This window comes from Amblyomma mixtum, chromosome 10 (assembly GCF_055824585.1).
Source record: "Amblyomma mixtum isolate Tamu chromosome 10, ASM5582458v1, whole genome shotgun sequence".
Lineage (NCBI taxonomy): Eukaryota > Metazoa > Arthropoda > Arachnida > Ixodida > Ixodidae > Amblyomma > Amblyomma mixtum.
The window spans coordinates 73,446,505-73,474,140 of NC_143021.1; the positions used below are offsets into that span (position 1 = coordinate 73,446,505).

The 27,636-nt window shown below is 49.2% G+C and overlaps 1 long non-coding RNA gene across 1 annotated transcript; it reads left to right on the forward strand.

Annotated features, from left to right (window-relative positions):
* Positions 1 to 17,380: 17,380 nt before the first annotated feature.
* On the forward strand, positions 17,381 to 23,446 carry LOC149326122 (uncharacterized). The gene is made up of 3 exons (XR_016286416.1): positions 17,381 to 17,487; positions 19,434 to 19,603; positions 22,517 to 23,446. It is a non-coding gene; the product is annotated as an uncharacterized LOC149326122 (long non-coding RNA).
* The last annotated feature ends 4,190 nt before the right edge of the window (positions 23,447 to 27,636 follow it).

Genomic DNA, 27,636 nt, shown 5'->3' on the forward strand with positions numbered 1-27,636 from the left:
ATAGGAATTTTGTGACTGCTGGGGTATATGAGAAGCAGCCGATGCGTCGATACAATATTTTGCTCCCTTGATTGGAGAGACATGGGAGAGTCCTTTTCCCTCCACTGGGCGTAGTCAAGCTGATGATGATGATGATGATAGTCTCATGAATCTGTCGTGCACTTTGTGTCCGGGCGGAAGCACCATCCCGCCGCCGCGGTGGCTCAGTGGCTATGGTGCTCGGCTGCTGTCCCGAAAGACGCGGGTTCGATCCCGGCCGCGGCGACTGAATTTCTTTGGAGGAGAAATTCGAGGCCCGTGTACTGTGCGATGTCAGTGCACGTTAAAGAACCCCAGGTGGTCGAAATTTCCGGAGCCCTCCACTACGGCGTCTCTCATAGCCTTAGTCGCTTTGGGACGTTAAACCCCGTGAACCAAACCAAACTTTGTGTCCACCAACTTGTTTCAAGGCTTTTATTTTCAAAACTACACACCTCTCAATTTCTGGCAGCTGTGCTTAACCTGTGTCTAAGCACTCGTGTTTTCTGGACATGGTCATGAGAAAGTTTCGTGTTGATACATTTGTGTTTCTGACTATTCGCTTTTCCTTAGAACACCTGTACCATCTCTCCAGAAGGCAGATGGCAAAAGTTCAGGTCGGTCATTACTTCCTCTACCAAACTACCTATAGCCTTACCTAGCTTCCCTTGATGCCAGTGTATTGAAGCGTGTTCAGCGCATGCACATTCAGTCGCCTGCAGAAACCTTGTTTAGACTCCGCACATGCACCTTTCACATTAAATATGCCTTTGTTCCAAGGGTGCATTTATGCTGTGGTCAGCAAGTTGTTACGTGTGCGAGCAACGAGAAACTGTTGAACAATACGTTGTGTTGTGTTGTGATGGTCTGTTTTTTTTGGACATACTTCAGCACTCTTAAAAAGGACCTTGAGATGAGGCCTTACACTATACGATTTCAGCCTTTGATGAAAGACTCCGGGATTCCGTGCGAACTTATGGTCTTCATAGGACTCTAGCCTGTAATAAAGACGTGTGATGGATAAACACGCAGCACAAGTTGAATGGCGTGTTTGGTTTCCCTTTCTTGACGTGTGCTCCTCCCGGAATTTTAAGGAGGAATCCTTCAATGCCTCATCGTTGTAAGCGGGAGTTGTCGACAGAAATGTCAAGCTTTTCAATTGGTCGAAACGGTCGTGACGTCACAGTACGCGAATTTCAAACGGGGCCAATTCTACTTTGGCTGGTAACCATGCAACCAATTAAAGGGATCGTATAGCGATGCTCTAAGTAAGTGAGAATGAGTTTAATTAATTGCTTAATCACCCAATTTGTCTAATTAACTTTTGTAATCAGGCCAGATAAATAAATAAAAGCGAGTTGGAAATTGGTCGAGTTCGGGAATCGAACCCCGGTCTCTGGAGTGCGAGTTGAGCATGCTAACCACTCCGCCATGCCAGCTGCCACTCCGCCATGCCGCCAATGAACAAAGGCGCGTCAAGCGAATACGATGTCTTCGTTCACTCCCTTCTTCCTCCCTTCCCGTTACAGCGAGTTTCAGGTGTCCACCGAGGTATGCGAGACAGATACATTCCCTTTCCTCAAACACCAATTTACCGACGAGCAAGGCGTAGAACCGAACGGGCTATGGCGTTCTGTTGACTCCCTGGCAGCGTTGAAATACGCTGTCTCATTTAGAGGCGAAGCTTAACATCTTAACAACGCATCATTGACACAATTGAGCAGCAACACCGCGCTTAAGGCTTTCTTCTCACCGCACTTTAGGTCAACAAAGTGCCCCCCTGAATTTTTTCATGTGCGGGCGGAGTAGTGGTCTGCTGGCGGCCTGAGGCTGTGTGCCGAGATCGCTGCATTCGACCAGCAGAAGTAAGGTATGCGGAGATGGTCAGCGAGGCTGCTGTTATTGCATTCAACAACGATAGGAAGAAGCTCTACATTACGTTGGTTTTGCGGAAAGAAAAGGCTCCCTGGGTCAGTGGACGCCTCAATCGGAGCTTTGAGGTACGCGGCTGTGATCTCCAACTGCAAAAAACCATGCTTTCGCACAATGGTCCGTGCTGAGCAATACTAATCCGTATGCCAATTTTTCTGCATGTTTATTTTCTTTTGAATTTCCTGCTTTTTTTGTTTAAGTGTGACATCCACCGCAGTGGTTTAGTGTTTAAGGCGCTCGGCTATCGAGCCGGAGCACACCCACGTTTAGTCCCGCCCGCGGTGGCCGCGTTTTGTTGGAGGCGGAACGGATCAGGCGTCCAGGTGGTCGAATTATTAAGGCCTTTAATGCCTCATACTGTCGTGACCAAGGAATGTTAGCAAGTGTGTCCGCGTTTCGGCGTCACTGCTTGTGATAACGTGATAACATGCCGATATGGCTATTCTGTGTAGCGTGCTGCTGCCACGTGCCCAAAGATCACCGGGTGTGTTATCGTGTTTGACCATGTGACGTTCGACGCCCTTTCCCACTCGACTATATATGTAACCTGTTCTTGTCTGTTGCTTTTCAATAAACGTTTGCCTCCGGCTGTGATGCGTGCAATGCGAACATTACACTGCTTAAAAAAAACTGTTTCGAGGCTGTGAATCGAACCAGGGCCTTTGGCATTTGAAGTGGAGACGCTACCACTCCGTCACGAAGGCTCTTTTTCCCTTTCTTTCCTTGTATTTCTTTTTGTGTGTGTATACACACACATATGAATATATATATATATCCCCCACGAAGGCTCGGGGTTTGAGCAAGAATAAAGGCGCATCTAATGAATGCACGGGATACAAAAATAAAATGAAAGAAATTAAAAAAAATCAAATAAATAAAAGAATTAAAAATAAGAAAAGAAACAAACAAAACAAAATATGATAAATAAAACAGTTCGCCAGGAAACGCTTTCGCTTTGCAGCACTTTAGAGAGCCAAAGTGTCCCCTGAATTTTTTTCGGAGACCTCCACTAGGACACCTCTTCCTCCCGAATCCTTTTTTCACTCCCACTTACCCCCCTTCCCTCAAGGCGCGGTTAAGGTGTGCACCAAGAAGTGAAATGGTTATTGCGCGTTTCCTTCCCTAAAAAAAAACACTAATTCCGACGAGAGTGACAGAGTTACTGCACCATTCCTTTTGACGCTGTCAATTTTTAAGGAGTTCATGCAAAGTGACACAGTTAACGTAGCATTCCTTCCTTCATAATCAAGCCTCCTGTTTTCGCGGGAGTGAAGCACGCCTGCATGCATGTTCCGGTATTTCAGCGCAGTTTAATCCGAGTGTTACAAACCCTAATCCAGGCGCTACAGGCATCAATCCGTGAATAAGTATACTAAATGTTCAGCGTTTGTGTAGAGTCCACGTTTAGCACCTTCTTACTGTCCCATGTAGATTCGATAGAGAAGTCCATATCTGGCATGGGACGAGCCGCTCCTGTTAACGAGATGAACTTTGCCGGCGCGGTAATGCAGCGGACGCAGCTGTGTCCTCGCCTTAAGCCATCCGGGACACCTCAGATGCTTTGTGATAAAAAAAAAATTGCCGACGATTACGTTACCTCCTAATGCGAAATTTGAGCGCAGCTCATCAACTGTTTCGTCAGCAAGACATGTGTGTACAATTACAGACAACTTGTTATTTTTCACACATAATCCTTCCTCAAGAAACACTCCGCTAACAGTTCTTGATTCTCATGAAGGAAGCTTTGCGGGCGGAGAAATCGATGGATATCAGCTCGACTTACTGCACCAATGCCTGGCTCTCAAAGACAGTGTATGCAAGTATTCACGAGACCACGGCTTCCGCAGGTGTTGCAACAATTCTCACGCGCGAGCCGGACGCACATTCCCAATAGCATTTGCCCCGCGCTCGTGCAAAATTGGTTTTGAGGAAAGGAAATGTCGCAGTAATCCCTCACAAATCTCAATCGACACCCGAACAGCGCCGTAAGGAGACGGAGGAAGGTGGGACTGGAAGAAAGAGAGAAAGACGTGCTGTAGTGGAGGTCTGCGTAATAATTTCGACCACCTGGCGATCTTTAACGTGCACTGGCACCGCACAGCACACGGGCGCCTTTTGCTTTCCGTCTCCATGGAAACGGGTCCGCCCAGATCGGGTTTGAAGTCTTGCTTTGCCGAACGTGTGGTATGGAGGTGGTGGTATGAGTAACTGACAGGAGTCGCCGGTTTTCGCGGCCTACGCGTCACCGAGCTCTGCAGACGTTCCCTACGTAAAGTTGCTGGATAAAATGTTAGCGTGCGAATGTCCAAGTTGCGAAGCATGTGTGCGAAAAGCATTTCTGCAGTGGTTATGCCAGCAAGACGACGTCTGCACGATAGTGTCGTGTAAGCCAGCACAACTTGTGCTGTTTGTTCTTACGTTGGATGCAGTTCCAGGTATTTCTCTGAACTGTCCCAGTGCACGTTAAAGAACCACAGCTGGTCGAAATTTACCCGGAAACCTATACTACGGCACCGCTCATAGCTTGCCTCACTTTGGGACGTTAAGCATCATGAGACCGTTAAACCAATCAGGTATCGCAAATGTTATGGTTATATCGCTGGCCAACAAATGCATAATATTAGTATTGTTACCATCAATAGTAACAATAGGCAGTTTCACTATCGATAGTTTTGCTATTGATAGCGGTACTATCGCTAGTAGTACTATCGACAGTAGAATCGATAGTAGCACTATCGATAGATTTTTTACGCTATCGATAGTTTCAAAAAAACTATCGATACTATCGATTGTCAATTTTCCGATAGTTTTGCATCACTATAGTTTGAACCCGGGTACGCTGGCTCAGTAATCGACTGGTTTAACTACTTAAAGCGAAAGCCTTTAATGCCTCATACTGTCGTTAGCTGCCGTGTCGGCAGATGTGTCCGCGTTTCGATTACGTGCCTTTTATGGGCATATGACGATCGTTTTTAATCGATGGCATTCGAATATATCGCAACACGATTTAAGGCATTCTATGATAATTGCATGATAATTAACGACTAATAGAGTAATAGTAGTTAAGCAATTAACAAATTAACTTTTCTACTCAGACCAGATAAATACACAAAACCGAGTAGGAAATTGGTCGACTCGGGGAATCCAACCAGGGTCTCCGGAGTGCGAGACGAGCACGCTAACCACATCGCCATGCCAGCTGGATGATTTCGAACGAACTGAGGCGCGTCTAGTGAATACGGTGTGTTCGTTCACTCCCTTCCCGTTACGGAGGTTCAGGTGTCCACGGTGATGTGCGAGACAGATACATTTCCCTTCTTCAAAAACCAATTTACCGACGAGCAAATCGTACAGCCGAATGGGCGATGGCGTTCTGTGGACTCCCTGCCAGCGTTCCACACTAGGCGAAGTTTAACATCTTAACCTCACATCAGTGACACAAGCAGCAACACCGCTTCCGTCTCACCGCACTTTGGGTCAGCAAAGTGCCCCCCTGACTTTTTTCTGACGGCGCAGTGCAGGTGTCCCCCTACAGTCTCCTTTCCGTCCAGCCAATTTCTGTGCCGACGCGCGGCTTCCTGTGCGTTCGCTCTCTCGCTCGCCCAGTCCACGTCCGCGATGCGCCGCCGTAAATGTGCATTTGTGTGCCCTCTATTTCCCCACAATAAAGGATTGGCGCAACGCGTCCTGCGGATCCGTGCCGCCACGGGCGGATATTTACGTGAGCCCCGAGAAACGAAAAGACGAGTCTCGAAGCGCAACCAGGCCGGCGCAACTGCGCGTGTCCGCTTAAAAGAAGGGCTGGCAGCGGAAAGGGGTGGTCTGATTCCGTTAAGCGCACTTCGTTGCATGTCTCGCTATGAGCTCCTCTATGGCAACGTCTTTGTGTGGACTTGGCGTCGCGGGTTATCGTCGAGTAGGCTAGACAGGGCGTACGTTCCGGCGAGCCTTTCGCGGTCAGTGTGTGTAGCTAATGTACTGACGCTGCCATCCTCGCCGGTGCACATATCAGACCACCGCCCTTTTCTTCTATCACTCACGGTTCCGGCGCCTGCAGTATCACCCCATAGACCATGGCGGTTGGATGTACGCATACTTCACGACGCCAGCACTAAAGAGGGGCTCACACGGGTCTTGCGTTTTTCGGTTGTTGGGGCGGTGCCTGGTGACTGGGACCGTCTGAAGGAGCAGTGGCGTCACCATTGCGCCGCATCTGGTCGAGCCCTTAGGGCTCGCGTGTCAGATGAGGTGCGTGTGGTGACGGCGAAGCTACGTATTGCTCAACGCACCCCGTCGCCTTCGTCGCTTATGTGCGCATGGAAAGAGGAGCTTTCGGAGCGCCTACAGCGTCTTTTACGTGCCTCCTCTTTGACAGCGGCTGCATGGCGTTGTCGACGCAGTCCAACTGCTCATCCTGAGGTGCTTCGGTTGGCCCGCCAGGAGCTGTTGTACACTCAAGGTGCCCCTGCGTTTACATCTTCCGCCGGGGCTACGTCCCAACCAGGTGGCAGGAATTTCAGTGCGTTTTTTAGCCATTTCAGGGGTATTGCTCAGTCGGTCATTCTAGTTGATCGCAATGTCGTTTCCGCAGCCCCATTTTTAGCAGGCTTGCCGCAGGTTTCAACTGAACTCCATGATGGCCTTATGGCTGTGCCAACAACAGATGAAATCAAGGAGGCGTTGGACTCCATGAAACGAGGCTCAGCGCCTGGTCCAGACGGCCTTCCTGTGGAGTTCTATTTAGAATTTTGGGATATTGTGGGCCCTATTTTCTCGGAAGTATTAAAAATATGCTTTACTGAGCACGTATTTCCTGAATCATTCAAAAGAGGCCGCATTGTCCTTATTCCTAAAAAGTCTCCTATGTCGACATGCCCGGCAGATTGGCGCCCTATCACCCTGCTAAATTCAGATTACAAAGTATTAGCAAAATTACTCGTTCGTCGTCTACGAGCTCTCCTCCCGTCACTTATTTCCTGCCACCAGGTTTGCTCCATCCCAGGCCGTGAAATACACAGTTTATCTTCTGTAACGCGAGACATCCTAGCGTATACTTTACGACGGCGCGCACAGGGCCTTCTTGTTTCCCTTGATCAGGAAAAGGCGTTCGACTTCTTAGAGCACGAGTACCTTTACGGGATGCTGGATGCTTTCGGCTTCCCACCTTCATTCGTGCTTCTCATTAAAGAGATGTACAGAGATATTTCAAGCACTCTGTTCCTCGATGGCCGGGAAAGTACCGCATTTGATGTTCGCCGCGGCGTCCGTCAAGGTTGTCCGCTCTCCCCCCTTTTGTTTGTCTTAGCATTAGAGCCTTTCCTCTTGGCAGTCAATCGCCACTCCTTTATTAGAGGTCTGGCTTTGCCAGGCAGCGAAGCGGTACGCGTCACAGCTTATGCAGACGACATCACTCTGTACTTAGCTGATGAACGCAGCCTGCTTGAAACTTTAAATGTTTTCCGTGAGTACGCCTCCTTGTCTGGGGCTGCTCTTAATTACTCGAAGAGTTGTTACTTTTTTGTGGGGTCTTCCCAGACTCGTATTACATCTTCAATACCTTTGCAGTGGTGCGCGCAGATGCGCATTTTAGGTGTGACCTACGACTGTGCTGGAATATGGAATGGTGTGTGGTCTTCGGTCGTCGAAGACATTACAGCTCGTGTGCGAAGGGCGCAGACATTCGAGTTGCCTCTGCTTGAGAGGCGCTACCTGGTTCAGTCCGTCATACTTGGTGCCTTCTGGTACCTCTGCTACACTGTTAAACCACCCCTCCGTGTCATAAGGCGAGTGCAGACTACAGTTTTTTCGTTCTTTTGGTCAGGCGGAACCGAGCTTGTAGCCCGTGCTGTTCTTGGACAACCACGGGAGAGAGGAGGGTTTGCCTTTCCAAATTTGTCCGTCACGTCCTCGCTGTTAGCGTTGAAGAGTATTTTGCGTATCCTTCTAGGAAACGCGTCTCCGGCGCGAATCCTGGCTCGGTACTTTGTGGGCCCTTCTTTACGCTTTTTGGATCCGGCGGCCCCTGTTAATCATGGACCCCAGTCAGAGCAACCTACCGCTTTCTACGCTTCATCAGTGGCCTTTTACAGGCATGTAAGAGCAGTAGCACCTGCTGTCAACATCGTTGCAGACCGTGTGGTGGACATTATGGGCACACTATTGTTACCTGTTGTGCCGGCGTCTCGCCGCTCACCTATGCGCCGCGTTCAGTGGGCGCGTTTAGCGTCGACACCTCTCCCAGATCATCTACGTGACTTTGCCTGGAAACTTGGCTGGGCAGTGCTCCCTACTTGTGACCGGTTAGAGCGGTGGGGTGTGTTACGCTCCAGTATCTGTCCGAATTGCCCGCTCCCGGAATCTAATCGCCACGCTACAGTCACCTGTGTTGTAGCGCGTCTTTTGGCGCGCGGTTCATGCGGGATTTCGTGGGCAGGGCATTTCGTGCTTCGTCTCCCGCGGCCGCTTCCCCAGCGGCCGTTTTGCTCGCCTGTTAATAGTTGCAGGTCTTTTTAGTTTATGGCGCAGTCGATGCGCCGCGGTCGCTAGTGGCTTTCGACGCCGCGCTGTGTGGCCAATTCTCGGCCGTCTCCGACGGGAGCTGATTAGTTTTTTGTCCGAGGAACTCTTTTTCTTGGGTGAGGAAGAGTTTCTCCGACAATGGTCATGCCCATTTATTTCTGTTAATAACGGTCGTCTTGTCTTGGTTTTTAGGCCAAACTGGCGCTAAGGTCAACTTTTCAATGTTTCAATGACTAATTATCGACTTTTCTCTCTTCTGTCAATCGGTATATGTGCATTCTTATTTTACATTGCCCATTCCTGTTAGTTACTTAGAAATCTTTACGGTACCTGTTTAATTGGCTCACCTTACATGCTTAATGTCATGTGTTTTTGTTAATGTGATTGTATCTTGTAACCTTGGCATGTGTACATATGTAAATAAATTTTTTCTAAACAGCTCCTGGGTTCAAATGAACTTCTCTTCAGAGAGACTACATCAATTTTTGGAAAAAAAAAAGAAACGATGTTTCAGAATCGGCTGAAAAGACGGTGCACAGTTCAGCGTGCGTACTGTAGAAACCAGCCGTCACTTTGGCGGTGAAATTGGCAAATTGGTTTTTGAGGAAAGGAAACGGCGCTCTATCTCTCTTTCATATCTCGGCGGACACCTGAGCCGCGCCGCAAAGGAAGGGAGGAAGGTGGGAGTGAAAGAAGAAAGAGGTGCCGTAGTGGATGGATGGATGGAAAACTTTATTGAGCAAGTGAGTTTGGACCGTACAAGGTCTCAGGGCCACCGCACAGCCCTCACATTACGCGCATGTGTCCAGGCCACGTAGGGCCATGGCACTGGCACCCCGGTTCACACAGCGAAGTTGCGCGTCCGGGTCCTGCGACGCAAGGAGGGCCTCCCATTCCTCCCATGTACCGATGGCGGGCTGTCCCTGCGGGGGAGGATCGGTAGGGCAGCCGAAGAGGAGTGGTCTAGGGTGGCGTGCGGTTCTCCGCAGAGAGTGCACTCGGGGGAAACATGGCGGAAGTGGGATAGAAGCTGAGGGGTAGGAAGAGTTCGGGTCTGGAGTCGCCTCCAGAGGATTTGTTGGGAGTGGGATAGGCGGGGGTGGGGAGGGGGATAGAGTCGACGGGCAAGGCGTGCTTGTTGAGTTAGTTCTGAGAACGTGTGTGCCCGCTCCCTCGAGAAATCCCGGCTGGGGTCGCCATTTGCCCGGCAAATAAGTCCTCGGGCTATGTTATCGGCGGCCTCATTTCCGGGATTGCCAGAGTGAGCCGGCTCGAAGCACAACGACATGTATTCGGCGTTAATAGGTGCTGTTAAGAACGGGGCCTCAATCCCACCGCTGCCACCAGTGTTGAAGATGGGGGCCACAATCCCACCGCTGCCACCAGTGTTAGGAACGGGGCCACACAACCCACCGCTGGAACCAGTGTTGAGGACCGAGGGGTCCTGGAGATGACTAACTCGTTTAGCCTCGCAGGTACCGGCTCCGAATGACGATGTCGGACTGCGTTATCGAGGAAACTGTACAGAAGGGTTTATTCTACATATTTACAGATGAGAATCGAATCGAATGCAATGCAATATCGAATGCTCCGATCACACAACAACATCCCGTTAAATACGGTTCGCGTTCCCTAGATCCCTGACTGGGGAACTTGGTTCGAATAACGTTGTCCAATCGGATGGGCCATTGATGACGCTGGCGGTACCACCCACGGCACGGGGCGGTGCTGAAGCTCTCTCGCTCTCTCACAGCTCGGGGGATGAGAAGGGGAAGACAGTCATCAAACACAGATGCGTCACCTTGACCACTGCCGCAAGTGTTCTGTGCGTTGCCTCCGTGGGAAAGCAGAATCCCGCCGACTCCTCGCAGGTGGTTGAACCTTCTCGAACTCCCCCGCCGGATGGCCGAAGCACGAGACCCATTCGACACAGCGTCTTTCAATTAGCAGCGTGACCTTGCGTAGCATCATCCCGTTCGGTGACCCGAAGGCCGACTCGGCCAACGTATACCGCTGTCCGCCGTGCTTCATGTGCATCTCTGCTTCCAGCGTTGCTGCTGCTGTCCCAAGTTCTCGCCACATCGTTGCCTAACGACGACACTCGTTTGACAGTAATTTCTCCCAGGCCCGTGGTAGACAGCGTCCTTCGATCGGTTAGGTGCTTTGGAGAGCAACAGCCCCGGCCGTCGTCGTCTATGCTTCTGCCGCCGGCGCCAGGCCTCGTTGTCCACTCTTAACAGCTCGTCCGCGGCCCGAAAAATCTCGAATGGCCAGCGTTCACGACCGCTGGGCAGGAAGAGATGAGGCCGGAGTCGGGTGGTAGGGCTGGTTTCCAGAAATGGCATCCAAGCTCGAACATTCAACAAAGAATGGCATCAGTGGACTGTTCCAGGAGACAGGGCACTGACCCACAAGCAAGCGCTCGGAATTTGCCAAAGACCCACCAGGCTTCCCACAATGACAACAAATGTGTACTAAAACATGATTGGATTTTGGCGCAATTTTGGTGCCGAGAAAGCGCAAAATATCTCCTTTGAAATCGCCAAAGACGGACTGCTTGGACCAAGGTTAAAAATAAAAACCCACACACAGTAGGTGGTCCTACCAAGTACTCCTGTCTACAACAATAGGCTGAATCCATCAGCATTTCCGTGCGGTTTCCGTTCCTGAAACGCTTCGAGAAATTCTGTTTTTGGAGAGCAGGACTCCGTCTAAGCAAGCGACCATTTTTGGGGGGACAAAACTGTCATAAGCACGTTTGAGACGATGGTCAGTCTCAAATATGAACTTTACGCCGTTCAAGTAACTCTGGTAACCCGACAACATCTGTGCCGCCTAAACCAAACGCGCGCTCTTTGTCTAAAGCGCTTAACGCTTCTCTACATGTCAGCCTGCGGCTGATGTACTGAACATGGTGCTCTTCGTGGCCGTCGCCAACTTGACTTAAAATAGCACCCAGTCCTCTATCACTGGCGTCACACTGAACTAAAACCTCTTTAACCTAATCAGTGGTCCGAAGCAAAGGTCTGGACACGAGCGCTTCCCCCAGACGAGTTTTCTCTTCGGTCATTTCAGTGTATGTCAGTGAGGCTCCCTTTGGTAAGGTGTCAGACAATTAAGGGATCAAATCTCCGTCTACGCGACTCTAAGCGTAGTTCTTACGCGAGCTGCACTCCTGTGAGTGCCGTTATCTCTTGGTAGCATGTGAAATCGACACCTGTGATTTCTAACTCAGTGACGCCATAGCCCTTGTCTAAGGTAAGGAAAAAAAAACAGTAACCTCCGATCAACTCGTTTTAACTCAAAAGTAGCCTTTCCCTGCCTGATTTCATAAACACACACAGAAAAAAAAAGAGGAATAAAAAAAAAACAGCTACTTCGAATCGCCACGCGGGGGGGGGGGGGGGGGGGGGGGGGGGGGGGGGAAAGCTGACTCCCCGCCGCCGAGTTGAAGGGATTAGTCTTTCAGACGCGCCCGCCGGGGTCGCGCTTTGACTGATTGTACTGCGGTCAACTCGTGACAAAAGGCTGCAGAAAAAAACGATCCCCGACTCTCCCTGTCGTTTCCGCGTCCCCTCGAGGCTCTCCGAAAACCTTGGTCGCCCCTACAATGTCGATAACCGACTCTGGCCCTGGACAACGAGCAGTGACGAGCGCGAGAAGGTGCCTCTTTCTCTCGCCCCACGCAGGAAGCTCGGCTACCCATTCGCCATGCGCGCTTCCTAGAATGCGGTGCCAAATGTGAAGGACGATTCCTTTTCAAGTGCGCCCGCCGAACACGCCTGCATGTGTCGTCTCGGTTGTTCGACGCCTGCGTTCGCATGCGCTGAGTGCCGCGCAACCTTGCGGTTTCTGATCTCTTGGGCCGCTTTGCCTTTTTCCTAACTGGCTTTTTGTCCGGACGGCGCGGTCTAGTCTTTCTTGCAGGCCGATGCCCCTTTATGCACTTCGCGCCAGTTTTGCTTGGAAAACGCGCTCTTCCCTTTTCATTACTGCAGTCAGCCTTCGAACGAGCTGCACGCGTCGCGAGATCATCAACTGCAGCTGCAAGTTTACGAGGCGCAACGCGGGAAGGCTTCGCCTTTCCTTCCACCGCATTTCTTTTTTTCGCACCTGTCCGCGCAACCGAATTTAGGGCTTTGAATTTGATTCGTTTTTTCTTGGTTCTTGCCCTTGTTCTTTTTCTGCGCCTAGACTGTGTCGCGTGCGTCTCCTGATGACAACTAGCTATCTCTAGTTTTTCCGTCGCACCTCGGAAATTTTCATGAAATTCCAAACTGGCCTCTGTGCCTTCGCAGCAGAGTGCCAGCTCCACGCAGCTGACAGACGGACATGAAACTGCCCCTGAGATCCCTGGTTCATTCCTTAGGGAGTTGTCCTCTACCGCGTGCCTGTCGCTTTGCGCTCTATTCTCTGCATTGCAGTGCTCAGCCACAACTGAGCCCGCCTGGCTGTCGCTCTGCGCGCCATTCTCTACATTGCAGTGCCCAGCTACAACTGAGCCCGCCTGGCTGTCGCTCTGCGCGCCATTCTCTGTACTGCAGTGCTCAGCTACAACTGAGCCCGCTGCTTGGCTGTCGCTCTGCGCGCCATTCTCTCTACTGCAGTGCTCAGCTACAACTGAGCCCGCTTGGCTGTCGCTCTGCGCGCCATTCTCTCTACTGCAGTGCTCAGCTACAACTGAGCCCGCCTGGCTGTCGCTCTGCGCGCCATTCTCTCTACTGCAGTGCTCAGCTACAACTGAGCCCGCCTGGCTCTTATGGCTATCCTTTTCCCCGGCAGCCTTGCACTCTTGTGCCAGTATTACCAAGGTAGCCTCTCCGGAGCCTTTGTCACTGAAGCCACTGTGACATCCCAACTCGCCCTTACTGCGGTTGTTACTCTCAAAAGGGGTTTCCGCTGTTTCAACTTCGAAACCTTTCTCGCTAGGAAAATCTCCCTTTTCGCGGTTCTGCCGGTTTGACGCCTGTATCGACTCTACTGAAAGGGTCGCGCTCGTAACAGTCCCGACAAAGTTGTCCGTTGCCACTCCTGCCTCACTCGGAGGAGAATCCTCGCACTCGTGTCGTTGAGACGCTATCTCGGAATGCTCTTTCTTAGCATTACGTCCAACTACACTGGACACGGTCTCGGATTCTGCGGCATTCCTTGGACTACCGCACCGGTTGAACGCGTTCTCTGCCACTTCCCTCGTGGTGTCGCGATTTACCAACGCGGCTACGGTCACAGACTTTTCGGGTCTTATCTGCGGACCTATTTCATAAGCATCGCTTGCTCTTTCAGGACTTCCGGCTCTCACACTACCGCCCTTTCTTCGTATTTCGTTTTGAAGTTCTAATATCTTTAGTTTCCTTGTTTCAATTTCAACCCTCCACTGTTGCCGTTGCCGTTCCCGTTCCTTCTCTTTTTCCCACTCTCGATCAGCTGCTATTTTCTCCCGCTGGGCTTTCTCTTTAGCCTCTTGGTCGTGTTTTTCTTTGCGGGCTTTTTTACCCTGTACCAAATTCCACGTATCTACCAGCAGTTGATCGTTATTGTTGAACTGTTTACGAATGAATTCGCACAGTTCAATTTTGGTTATTTTGCTCGGCACTTCAAAAGACAGTTCCTCGCATATCAACAGCAAGTCCGACCTCCACAATTCCATTAGTTCCATGACAACGCCTTCTCCGCTTTGGCTCTGCTAACTCCACAATGCCTTGAGAATAACCCCTCTCAAACGACAAAGCCCTGATTCCCAGTCAAGATTATTCTCTGAATCTTACAGCCTGGCGAATCCCATAGCAAAAGCCAAAACGCTCACCCGTGGAGAAAGTACGATGTCGCACGGTCCATCCCAGCTGCTGCCAACCAGTGTTGAGAACGGGGCCTCAATCCCACCGCTGCCACCAGTGTTGAAGATGGGGGCCACAATCCCACCGCTGCCACCAGTGTTAGGAACGGGGCCACACAACCCACCGCTGGAACCAGTGTTGAGGACCGAGGGGTCCTGGAGATGACTAACTCGTTTAGCCTCGCAGGTACCGGCTCCGAATGACGATGTCGGACTGCGTTATCGAGGAAACTGTACAGAAGGGTTTATTCTACATATTTACAGATGAGAATCGAATCGAATGCAATGCAATATCGAATGCTCCGATCACACAACAACATCCCGTTAAATACGGTTCGCGTTCCCTAGATCCCTGACTGGGGAACTTGGTTCGAATAACGTTGTCCAATCGGATGGGCCATTGATGACGCTGGCGGTACCACCCACGGCACGGGGCGGTGCTGAAGCTCTCTCGCTCTCTCACAGCTCGGGGGATGAGAAGGGGAAGACAGTCATCAAACACAGATGCGTCACCTTGACCACTGCCGCAAGTGTTCTGTGCGTTGCCTCCGTGGGAAAGCAGAATCCCGCCGACTCCTCGCAGGTGGTTGAACCTTCTCGAACTCCCCCGCCGGATGGCCGAAGCACGAGACCCATTCGACACAGCGTCTTTCAATTAGCAGCGTGACCTTGCGTAGCATCATCCCGTTCGGTGACCCGAAGGCCGACTCGGCCAACGTATACCGCTGTCCGCCGTGCTTCATGTGCATCTCTGCTTCCAGCGTTGCTGCTGCTGTCCCAAGTTCTCGCCACATCGTTGCCTAACGACGACACTCGTTTGACAGTAATTTCTCCCAGGCCCGTGGTAGACAGCGTCCTTCGATCGGTTAGGTGATTTGGAGAGCAACAGCCCCGGCCGTCGTCGTCTATGCTTCTGCCGCCGGCGCCAGGCCTCGTTGTCCACTCTTAACAGTGCAAAACGTGCGTCGTAAAAGGTGCAGGGAAATTAAATGATCTATACCGCTAATAACGAAATACGCCTCCATAATGCAACCGTCTCTCCACCGCGTTCCCAGGTACAAATTATGTAGCTCCACTTTGAGCGTAACTATACTTCCGCATAGGTATTATACAGATTGCTGTTTCAGTGTGCCTTAATCTATAAATTGAGCTCTTACGCAGAAGAGCTGGAAAGCAAACAAAATAACACTGTGCTATGGTTTTCCACGTCACTTAGAGCTGCGGGGGTTTGCTTGGTTGGCTTTATGCACACCCTCTCTTCCTCCGTTGCGCGAGACCACAGCTTACACAGGTGTTGCAACGAGTCTCACGCGCGAGCCAAACGCACACTCCCGGTAGCATATTGGCCCCGCGCTCGTGGTAAATTGGTTTTTAAGGCGGAAGCCTTTAATGCCTCATCGTTGTAAGCAGCAGTTGTCGATAGAAATGCCACGCTTTTCAATTGGTACAAACGGTCGTGACGTCACAGTGCGCGAATTTCAAACGGGGCCAATTGTACTTTGGCTACAAACCATGCAACCAATTAAAGGGACCGTATATTGATGTTCCAAGTAAGTGGGACTGTTTAGTTAATTGCTCACTTAACCAATTAGCTTAATTAACCTTTCTAGTAAGACCAGATAAATAAATAAATGAAACCGAGAAGGAAATTGGCCGAGCTCGGGAATCGAACCCCGGTCTCCGGAGTGCGAGTCGAGCACGCTACCACTCCGCCATGCCAGCCCGATGGTTTGGAATGAACAAAGGCGCGTCTAGTGAATACGGTGTCTTCTTTCACTCCCATCTTTCTCCCTTTCCGTTACGGCGAGGTTTAGGTGTCCACCGAGATATGAGAGGCATACATTTCCTTTCCTCAAAAACCACTTTACCGACGAGCAAGGGGTAGAACCGAATGGGCAATGGCGTTCTATGGACTCCCTGGCAGCGTTGCAAGATGCTGTCGCGTTCCGCTCTTAGAGGCGGGTTGGTTGGTCGGTTGGTTGCGAATGAGAGAAGGACGAAAAGGAAAGTGCACGGGGCCTGCCTGCCGACTGGCTCAAGCCGAGCCACCACCGCTGCCACGTACAGAAAGAAGAGAGTTGAAAGATGAGAAGAAAGAGAAAAACAGAGAGAGTAAAGACGCGCGTCGCAACAACCGCGTCTGCCGAAGCGGACGCTGGCTGAAAAAACAGATAAGCGGCCGTAGCCCGAAGGCTGCAACACCCTCTTAGAGGCGAAGCTTAACATCTTAACCACACATCAGTGACCCAAGCAGCAACACGAAGCTTAAGGCTTTCGCCTCACCGCACTTCAGGTCAACAAAGTGCCCCCCTGAATTTTTGAGGAAAGGAAATGGCGCAGTATCTGTCTCGCATATCTCGGCGGACACCTGAACCGCGCCGTAAGGGAAGGGAGGAAGCTAGGAATGAAAGAAGAGAAAAAGAGCTGCCTTAGTGGAGGTCTCCGGAATAATTTCGACCCCCTGGGGACCTTTAACGTGCACTGGCATCGCACAGCACACGGGCGCCTCTTGCGTTTCGCCCGCGGTCGGGTTGGCACCCGGGTACTCCGGCTCCCCCGCGCTCGTGCAGAATTGGTTCTGAGGAAAAGAAGCGTTGAAGTAACTCTCTCACTTATCTCAGTCGACACCCGAACAGCGCCGTAAGGGAAGGGAGGAAGGTGGGATTGAAAGAACAAAGGAAGAAAGAGGTGCTGTAGTGGAGGTCTGCGTAATAAGTTCGACCACATGTGGATCTTTAACGTGCAGTTATATCGCACAGCACACGGGCGCCTCTTGCGTTTCGCCTCCATCGAAATGCGGCTGCCGCGGTCGGGTTTGAACCCGGGTTTGACGGCCCTCCTTTTGTCAATTTTGACGGTGCCTCAGCGTCATTCGGAGAAGACGCTGCGTTCGGCGTGAATCTGGGGGAGAGGGAAGAGACGAGGAGTGCAAAAAAATAAACAAAATGCGCGGCTCTCTGATTGGCTACCGTTTGCAAACGTCATACGACCGGTGGCCTATCGCGAGGCCGTCGCGTTGGCGCCGCGCGAACCGGGCATGTTTTTGGCGTCCTCGTGTGGTCGGTAGCGTGGGGTGTTGTTTTTTTCCATGTCCTCGCGCCTTTTTTTTTTCGTGTTGGTGTGAAGACTCCAGTCTTGGGTTCATGGAAGCTGCTGCAGTCATACACCAAGTGCGCCTGATTACGGTAGGTGTACTGCATGTTTACTATGTTTGTTTACAGTTTCCTTTCGGTACGTGGTATGTCAAACAAGCGTGGAGAGTCTCGTTCGAGCCGCCGTGGGGTGCACACAGTGGCGGCCGGCGTAGTACGTTTTTCGCCTCGGGCCCGTCGTGGATTCGTCTCGCGCTGTGCTCGCCCGCTAACCTGCACAAGGGTTACCATCACTGCAAACTCTCTTCTGTGCGTTCCTTGTGAGCCCGCTCTTTCATAACGCGAGACGGCCTGGTATGCTTGTACACACAGGTGGAGGGAACACGCGAGCCCGTTTCGATGCGAGCCGATCGCGTGCTTGTGGCTGTTGTAAACAACGTGCTTTCGTGCGCTCTGCTTTAAGAATATATGTGGTTTGACAGCTGTGCACTCCATAGTGCTCCTTCGGTGCGTATTCCGCGTATTCCTGCAGTACGTGCGTTCGCCTCTCCCTCCGTCCTTTCCGGGGACATCAGAGCACGCCTTTACGCGCTCGCTCTGCCGCGCCTATTTCATCTTTCCGGAACTGCCCTGCAGCTCTTCGGTGGGCTGAATACTCGCCCCGGATGCCCCGGATCCTCACGCTGCAGCCGTGCGAGGCGGCGGCGGTCGGCCCGCTGGTTGTTGTATATCTTCCTGCTGCAGTGGCCGCAGTTTGGCGTGATCACTCCGAGGTCCGATGTGTGCCTGCAGCGAGCTGAGTGAGCTTCGTGCAAGCTGGCCCCGAATTTCTAGAACCAGCATTTTGCTAGAAATAATAATAGTGATCCTTTTATTTATGTCATATAAAGCTAGGACACTGGAGGCCGGCAGTAAAAGCTGTCATGCAAGACAGCTTCGCAGAGCCGCAGGCCCCCATCACACTAAACAGCATCACACCGGCATTTTTTTTTTGCTTACAAGAGAAGAGGAATAAAGTACAATACATGTTCACAATTGGGAATTCTCTTTCCTAAAGTAAATGTAACAGACATGAATATGGCGGAATTGTGGAAGAGGAGGCAATTACCAAATTACAGTTTTTCTGATGCAATAGAAAACCAGGAAGAGGTGCACAGTGACGGAGCAGTCGACCAAAGGAACAATCACAAATGCAGTTTCAGTTATCCGGCAGAAATAATAACAATACATATACAGTGATGGGGAGGTAAGAATAAAAGAAAAATGAATAAAACGCACATTGTCATTTCAAACAAGTGACGAGAGGACGGAAGCTAACCAGACACACAATTGGGAAATATCCGACTAGACAAACACGGGGGGCTGAAAAGGAAATTAAACAGCCTACAATGTTTTAAAATGATGCTGAAGTGCTAAAAATACGTCATATCTACAAGGTGCACTTGTTCTAGATGGAATCTGTTTAGTAACCTGGGCAAGTTGTCCTGTAGTGTCTTTGAAGCATAGGTTGTTTTGTAAGTTCTTACTTTCGAGGGCTCAGTGTTACCTGTCTGGCGGGCTCTAGTGTTTTCCTGCAAGTTGGCTAATTGTTTTAAAAATGAGCTCTTATTTATTTTTTCGTTTTTAAATTATTTGCATGAAATGTAGTCAGATCAATTTGGTAACTGGGATAACACTGTATTTGTCAAAAAGGGGCTGTATTTGAGAATAAAAATGCAAACATTCTGTTATTCTGAGAAATCCTTTCCGCAACTTGCGAAGCCTTAGAAAATTTCCATGTGTTGTGGTAGACCAGATTAAATGGCAATAGTTCAGACTGGAGGAAACCAATGAGTTATAAATTAACATGATAAATTTGGGGGCAAGTATGTGACGATTTCGGTATATTAACCCAATACATGTTCGAAAGCAAGAAGGTCAGGCTAGACCACGCCCACAGCCTTGCTTGCCGTATGCGTTGTCTGAGTTAGTCTCGAAATTACGTAAAAAAAAGTTTTAACTCAGTACTATTAAGTGCCAGTAATTTTGTTCTCATGCAGGCTCAGGTGTGGACGACATGCACCTAGTCGCCCTTGCAGCCGACAGAGAGGAGTGCATCTGCAGAACCACGCAGTCTGGACAAGGCAGTGGGACTCCTTCTTGGAGCCTTTCTTGTTTTCAAGACCTGTTATCCAGCCGGCTGCCCTCTCACTACGGAATGTTTGCACAGGTAAATGAGTATGAAATAATGGGAAGGACCCTTTTGATAAAGGTTTAAATTTTAGGACCAGTAAAAAATTTATTCAAATAGTATGCTTTACTGAAAATCAAGTACTTTTTCTACGTACAAAAAAGATAACCTGACCTCTGGACAACTTCCTTGGTTATGTGGGTTTGGATAGGATTCCTCAATACAAGGTACAGGACTGGAATCTTTTCTTTCAGTGATTTCTGGTTTATGCAATACTGAGTAATCTGATAACTCGGCAGCTAGTAGCAATATTGATATCATGCATCATCACTTACGATGTGTACTAAATTTATTACATTTCAGTTCGTGTTCCAGAGAAAAACAGTGGATACTGACACACAAGTTGATGACAAGGTACACACACACTACTGCCAGACTTACAGCTGATTTATTTCAGCACGCTCACATGCAGATCAAAAAATTAAGTCCAGTCATCATTTCATTCCCGATAAAAAGCACCACTCTTTCTCTGTGATAAGGAAAGACATGTTAATTATCCAGGACAGCTCATTTTTTAAAAATAATTTTTAGAAGTGCCTCAAGCAGTTCTTGCTCATGCCTGGACTTCCCCCTGCGAGTAATGCTCGCATAGTGAAACAGAGGCGGGCATTTGCTATAGTCCTGCACTTGCAAAGCAAGGCTACTACCTGTGCCTGCTTGCAACTTGTTGCTGTGTTGTTTCAGGCGTTCATTCAGGCATTGCCCAGTCTGACTGATGTATTGTTTCCCACTGGACATGGGGATTGAATACACATCCCACATTGCACACGTGAACTTCATTTGGTGGTTGTTCTTGCAGGCTCGTTCTCTTGCAGAGTCGGAGATGCATGTACAAAGACCAGATAGCTTGCAGGTGGCTCAAAACACCAAGTTGATACCAAAATTTCGTGACACTGTTTTCAACCCCTGGAAATGTTAATAGCACACACGAAAACAGCGCAAACTTCCCAAAGGACGCAGAACGAGGAGACAAGACACAGACGCTGAATAACAACTGAAATTTATTGCTCTGACACATCCGTAAATATACTCAAGTTCTTTTTATAGAAGTATGGGATAAGAATCATTGATCGCGTACTTCTATAAATTTTTCCATAGGCGGGAAAACAGTGTTAGAAAATTTGGTGCTAACGTGGTGTTTTGCAAAGACCAGACAGCCCCTCATGAGCTGTCTGGTCTTCGCGGCCGCATCTCTGGCTGTGAAAGAGAACATGCCCGCAAAACAAATCACCAAACGAAGTTCTCAAAGTGTTCGGCGAGGTTTGTGTATCAAATGCTCATGTGCTGTGGGAAAGTAGACATCGGGCAGACTGGCTATGCTTGAATGAACGCCGCAGGAAATACATTGCGTGACGGCACAGGGAGCAACCTTGTGTTGCATTTCAGGACTGTAGGAAATGTTTGCCCTTGTTTCACCGCACGAGCATTACTAGCAGGGGGAAGTGCATGCACGAGCGAGAACTGCTTGAAGCAATGAGCGGCCCTGCATAAGCCAGCTATCTATCCTCAGTATAGGGAGAGAGTGGCGCTTTTTATCGGGGATGGAAAGATGAGCGCATTTGATTTTTCATTTGCATGTGTGCTTGTTGGAGAAAATGGCTTCAAGTACGCGGATGAGCCAAAAATAAATCATCTGTAAGTCCAGCAAAAGTGCGTGTGACTTGTTCTGGTCCTGTGTCTCGGTTTTCTCAGGGTTTTTTTTTTGCTAGAACTTGAATAAATAGCTTGCTCAGCAATTCAAATTTTAGTTGATATGCTTCATGGATTTTTCAATCCTGAACATTTGTGAACATTTATTATTCATGCTAGTGCTTTTATCAAACTCGGTGCCTTTTATTCTGTTTGCAGATCCAAAGGCACCGAATTTCGGAACTCTAGGCAATGTGAGAGATAGTGAGATATGGTGTTAATTGAAAAGATTTTCAAGCCATGCTACCATTAAATATTGCACAGTGCTCTGAAGCACTGCAAATATCTGCAAAGCTGTGGTTATAACAGTGTACTGCAGGAAACACCTGGTGTAGTTATTTATGTAAATTCAAAATATTTTTGTCAACTGTGCAGCTCGCTCGGGCTTGAAGAAAGTACAGCGCAAATCTATCAGTACATGTGTTGTACACCGTGTGATGGTCACAAGTTCTTTCCTCCAGAGTGACGCATGGATCTGCCGAAGTTGTCCAGTTGAATGAGGTGCTTCTAATGCCTTCCACTTCCACACCTGGTGGCTTAAGACTGCCTAAGTTGGTTTATGTGCCGTTGCCTCCTGATCAAAGCTTTGCCTCAAGGAAATCTGATGTGTACCTCCCTCGAGGCATCCATACCATATCTGAAGTTTTAGAAAATAACAACTTTAAGCCTTTTTTCTCTTCTAACCTGAGGATCAGGCAAGATAAGTCAATTGACAAATTAAAGTACAGTGACTACATATCTTTCAAGTGATAAATGTGGAGGTAACCTCGTGGATATAGCCTGAAAGAATGATGGAATAAGGGAACAAGACAGTATACGTTTTGAACTGACATATTGTCAAATTTTTCCGCAAGCTGCGATATAGTTCAGCGGTGAGCTGTCGTCGCAGCTTGACAAAGCCCATGCCTTGCACGCCACGTAGCAAGAGGCATTTTAAAATTCCTTATGCCGAGCAAGACACTTAAAATGCAACACATTTCGCAAATGAAAGTTTTACATATGTGTTGTCTCTCTTTTATAGAAAAGTGAATTATGTTTTTATTTCACTATGAAGTATGTAATTATGGCAACAAAATTGTTCCTTGTCATTTTTTGGCTTCGTGTGGCCCTTTTCTGATGCCTTGATGCTATGCAATTTTGCACATATTCTTCAATTACCATCCTTGTATCTAATCTGGCTCTACATTATGTTCCGTTTTTCAGATGCCAGGGTCCATGGATGTTCTTGGGAGGAAGCACCTAAGGCAACAGAGGGAATTAGCAAGTTTAACGCTTTTTTTTTATTTCGGCAACTAGCAAAGCACTTATGAGCAATAAATGCCTCGAAAAGATATTTTTTGTAGCGGCTTTCATAAGATATTGCATAATCCAAACAAATTTGACTTCAGAATTATAACAAAAGATAGAAGCAAGCTTGTAGACTTCCAGTATTCTGGAAACCCTTCATCAGGAAGCCAGAGAAAATCCAAACGAAAGACAGAAACTACAGTTGAGATCATTTCCAGAACAACGAATACCAGCTTCTTAGGCTTTTAGTAACATACACAAGTATGGACCGTAAATATACAGAATTATAGATGGACTGCACAGAAAAGACACTAGGCTGTCTTATTAACCTATATGTGTTTCAGATTGACAAAGTAAACTGGAAGGATAGTCAGATTTCTGCTTTTGTGTTTTGATCTGTATAATAATTTGTAATACATTACAATAAATGGATCACAGCATGGTATCCAGCTACAACAGCTAAATAATTCAATTATTACTGTTTTCGTGTCATCAGCCAATTGATGGATTGAGATAGCTTAGGTGCATTTTCCTGTGTTCCAGAGGCAGGTTCTGCAGCATCTGGTTGGCGATGCCGTCGGGAACTGATGCACATCTACTCCGCAGGCCACTGAGCGCTGTCTGAAGCTCTCGAAAAGTAAACGGGGCATACATAACAGATGCCAACGCAGCAGGTAGAGTAGAGGAGTGAAGTCCTGAACTTGCACGCACAGACGCATCATCAAATTCCTCTCCCAAGCGTGCAACAGGTTTCTGCTTGCGAGTTGCGAGCGCTTCGAAAGGCTTTGTAGGGCGAGAGACGCCATCAAAACTGCCAATAAGTCTCCATATTTTCATCATCGGTGAAAAAACACTCACGATAAGGATTCCCATTGCTACCTGTAGAGCTCGTTTGTATATCGTCGAGTGACAGAGTTAATCCTAATCCCTGTGAGCTTCACTTTTTCTTCGTTTGTTTCTGTGTGTGAGTGTCCGCCGTAACATTCCGCGATATGTTAGATGCCATGTTTTGTAATTTCTGAAGGTGGGATTTTGATGTTTTGTTTTGTGGGATTTGCTACATGTGCATTTTTTCAAGTTCTTGTTCCTACCCATTTTTTTTCCCATTGCTCTTATTAACTTGTACCTGGCTTCTTATTTTGGTTATTTCTGTTTTCAGCCGTTTATATTTTGGGTTGTGTATTTGTTAAGTTTTCTTCGAAGAATCCCCACCTTATGTAATGCCCGCTGTGGGCCTTTAGAATATTGAAAGAAGTAAATAATGAGAATATCGTCTTCAAAGCTTTCTTGTCCTTTTTGCGTATCAGTTGTTGTTCCGCTCTTCGACGCGCTGCGCAAAGGTTCCGGAGTTTTAAACCCGGAGTTGGGAAATGATCAAACAACTTGACCGCCGTGGTTTCTGCCATTTTACTAGAAATCATTTTGTCTATAACATCACCAGAAGCACTTTCTAGATGTTCCCTGTATTTGTCTCAATTAATAACTTGACTGATTTTAGAACCACTCATTCGAAAGTCTGCAGTGAACACAAGGATTGGATAATGGTCACTTCCGATGTGGTCAGGTGCCGTGGACCACATCACACATACGTCAGGTGAATGCAGAGTTAGGTCCACAGCTGCGGCTTAGGCTGGGGGTCGAAAGAAAGTGTGACTTCCGTCATTGGCCACACGCAGCTAGGACCAAACTGTCGAAAATTTCTACAAGTTTGCGTCCTCGGAAATCTGTTCCTATCACCCCAGACAGCAATGAAGTCACCACAGGTAATTCTTGGCGCTGGGCTGCGATCACAAAGCTGCTGTAGAAGCAAATCCAATGATTCCTTTCTCCGCGGAGACACATACACTGCTGCAACAGAGAGATTTCTGGAGCCGAGGCATATCCTCAGAGCCGCTACTGCAATATTCTCAGTGCAAAGATCAGTCAAAGCCACATGAGGAAGCTCTCGGCATATGTAAAGCGCGGCACTTCCTGCAGGAAGACCTGATGCTGCAATTTTTATGTGTGAGTCAAAAATCTCCCTCTTGCCTGGTCAGCTTCCGAGAGCGCCAAAATGGGAACATGTGTGTGTTTCAAAAACAATTTCAGCTCTGCTAAACAACCTATAATCCCAGCGCAGTTCCACTTCATAATAAACTGCTCTTTTGGTGGTTTTAGTAGCATGGGGATGAATACCAGCCATATTAGTGGCTAAAGTTCGCTGCGAAGGTGACAATCATGGCCTCAAAGGAAAACAACTGGAGAAAGTTCTTCAGGGTGCGAGGCTGCATCGCCGGGACATGTGACCAAAGGGCTTGAAACAAACTACTTGGACAAAAGATGCAGGCTTAGACGCGCTCATGGCCACTGCAGCTGTTTTCCTCGCATCTTTTGAGGCAAAGGAATGACCTCCAAGTCGTAGAGAAAGATAGGCCCGTAGCGGCACTGGTCTCAAGGAAGCGTTGCGTCAATCCTTTAATCTGGGGAAATAGAGGGCACACAAACGCACATTTACAGAGAGATTTTACATGGATTGCGCGAGCGGGCGAGCGAAGGCACAGGAAGCCGCGCGTCGGCACTGAAATTGGTCAGACGGAAAGTAGACTGTAGGGGGGCCCCTCCCTTACGGCGCGGTTCCTCGGGTGTCCACCCAGATATGGGAGACAACTCCGTGATTTCTTTTCCTCAAAAACCAATTTTCATTTCACTTGCAATAGGCTGCAGCCGTCGTTCACTGGCGTTGGAGTTGACAACATCGTAGACTCCATTGATTTCGATGAAAGGAAAGGGTCATAACTCTCCCTGGGTCAGTGGACACCTCAATCTGGCTTTGAGTTACGTGGCTTTGAATTCCACCTGCAAAGAACAATGCTTTCGCGCAATATTCGGCATTCATCAAGGTAACGTTTGCCAATTTTGTTGGGGAAGCAACACTGCGGTAGGTGTGAGTGATTTCGCGGAGCCCCGGAGAGCCCCAACTGCGCATGCGCTAGGAGCGAGTGAAGTCGCTGCGCCAGCAGTGCATTCTCCAGGAGGATTGACGTCACACAGCGCACAGCTGCGGGGCTGGGGCCACCGCCGACCCCTCAGCTACGCGGGTGACTCAGAGCTACCGCCGCTAGCTATTAGAATATCGGGAAATTGACTATCGATAGTATCGATAGTTTCTTTAAAGGGACACTGAGGAGAAATTGAAGTTGGCTTGTATCGACAGAATACCAGCTCCTGATTACAAAAACGCTACTCATACTGACAACAAAGCTCTTGTAACGTAGAAAAGAGCAAGAACCAAAATACAGGTATCGCCGCCACAGGCCAAACTCGCAAGCACAAGCGTGATGACGTCATAGGACAAAGCAGTGTTGCTAGAACCAATGGTTCTATCAACTCTAGGACCCGAGAAGCCACAAATTCCTGAGGCGCAGCTAATGCATGCGCAAATGTCCTTGACGTCGCCAGATGGCGCCACGTGCCCGGCAGCTACGCGCGCTCTTGAAGCATCGGGACCAATCAGCGCCTGTTTTCAGGCGGTAGGCGGGCTCCCGGTATTCCGCTAGCGGTAACAAGGTACACGGTATGCTAAAGGTGTCTATTTGCGAGAACTTCGTTGACGACTTCGAGAACGAGGTCCATCGTAACGCTGGCAAAACGCCAGTGCAAACGTAATCGAAGCGACTGTAGCGACGGCCGCAATAGCCGATAGATGCCTTCAACGTGCGGCCGGCGGTAGCTTTCTTTTCGACTACTGCTAGGCCGCACTGCTGGCCGCTAGAAATCACGGAGTCTGCGTAACGACATGCGCACGTCATGTTTCACGTCACTTAGTCCTGTGTCGTCATAGGAGAATCCCAAGTTTGAATCAGAGCGGCGGGAAAAACTTTTTCAACTTCGAATCCAAATTTCTTAGAAATAAATGCATCTTTCGCTGCCGGCCAAGTGACAACAAAGCCATGACATGCCGAACTATCGGATTTTACTATAAAAAAAATATTAATAGTGCTCTCCTCCCTTTAAACTATCACTCGGTTCGCGCATGCGCAGCTATGGCAAATTTTGGCTCCAACGGCTCATGCGAAACGCGGCTTTGGTGCGGCTGGTGAAGTTTTTCGCTTCAAAAAAATTAACTGCTGCTGAACCTGCTTAGAGAGCGAAAGCTGTCGTATATCACGAAACGCTGCATGGCGTAGGTAACGCTGAGTGTGTATACCAGTCGAGAGAGGTCGCTCCCGCTGTGAACGCTGCGGCCTATTGCTGCAGTGCCGCGTGTCGGACACAACGTTGTCAGCGCGAACGCATGCAGCGCAAATCTCTCACCCCACCGCCGCGCACCTCAAAGCGCTATTGAGGCGTCCCCTGACCCAGGGGGAGAGCTCCTTACCTCAAAATCATCGGTGTCCACAATGTTGTCGACGACAACGCCAATCAACTCAATGAACGCCGTCGGTCTATAGCTTCAGTGCTGCGTTTCAGCCGCAACGCTGTCAATGCCAACGTATGCAGCGCGCATCTGTTTTCGAAACTCACACACTTGGTGGACACCCGAACCGCGCCGCAAGGGAAGGGATAAAAGAGGCAGTGAAAGAAGAAAGAGAGAATAGAGGTGCTGTAGTGGAGGCCTCCGGAATAATTTCCACCACCTGCGTTATCTTTAACGTGCACTGGCACCGCACAGCGGACGGTCGCCTTTTGCGTTTCGCCTCCATCGAAACGGGGCCGCCCAGGTCGGGTTAGAACCCGGGTACGCTGGCTCAGTAAACGAGCGGCTTAACCACTGAGCCGCCTCGGAGGGTTGTTGATCACTTTTTCTGACGGCGCAGAGTATACGTGTCCCCCTTGAGTCTCCTTTCCGTCTAGCCAATTTCTGTGCCGACGCGCGGAATCCTGTGCCTTCGTTCGCCCGCTTGCGCGATCCATGTGCATTTGTGTGCCCTCTATTTCCCCAGATTAAAGGATTGGCGCAACGGGTCCTTGGGACCAGTGCCGCCACGGGCCTATCTTCGAGCGAGCGGCGAGAAACGAAAAGATGAGGCTCGAAGCGCAGCCAGGACGGCGCAGCT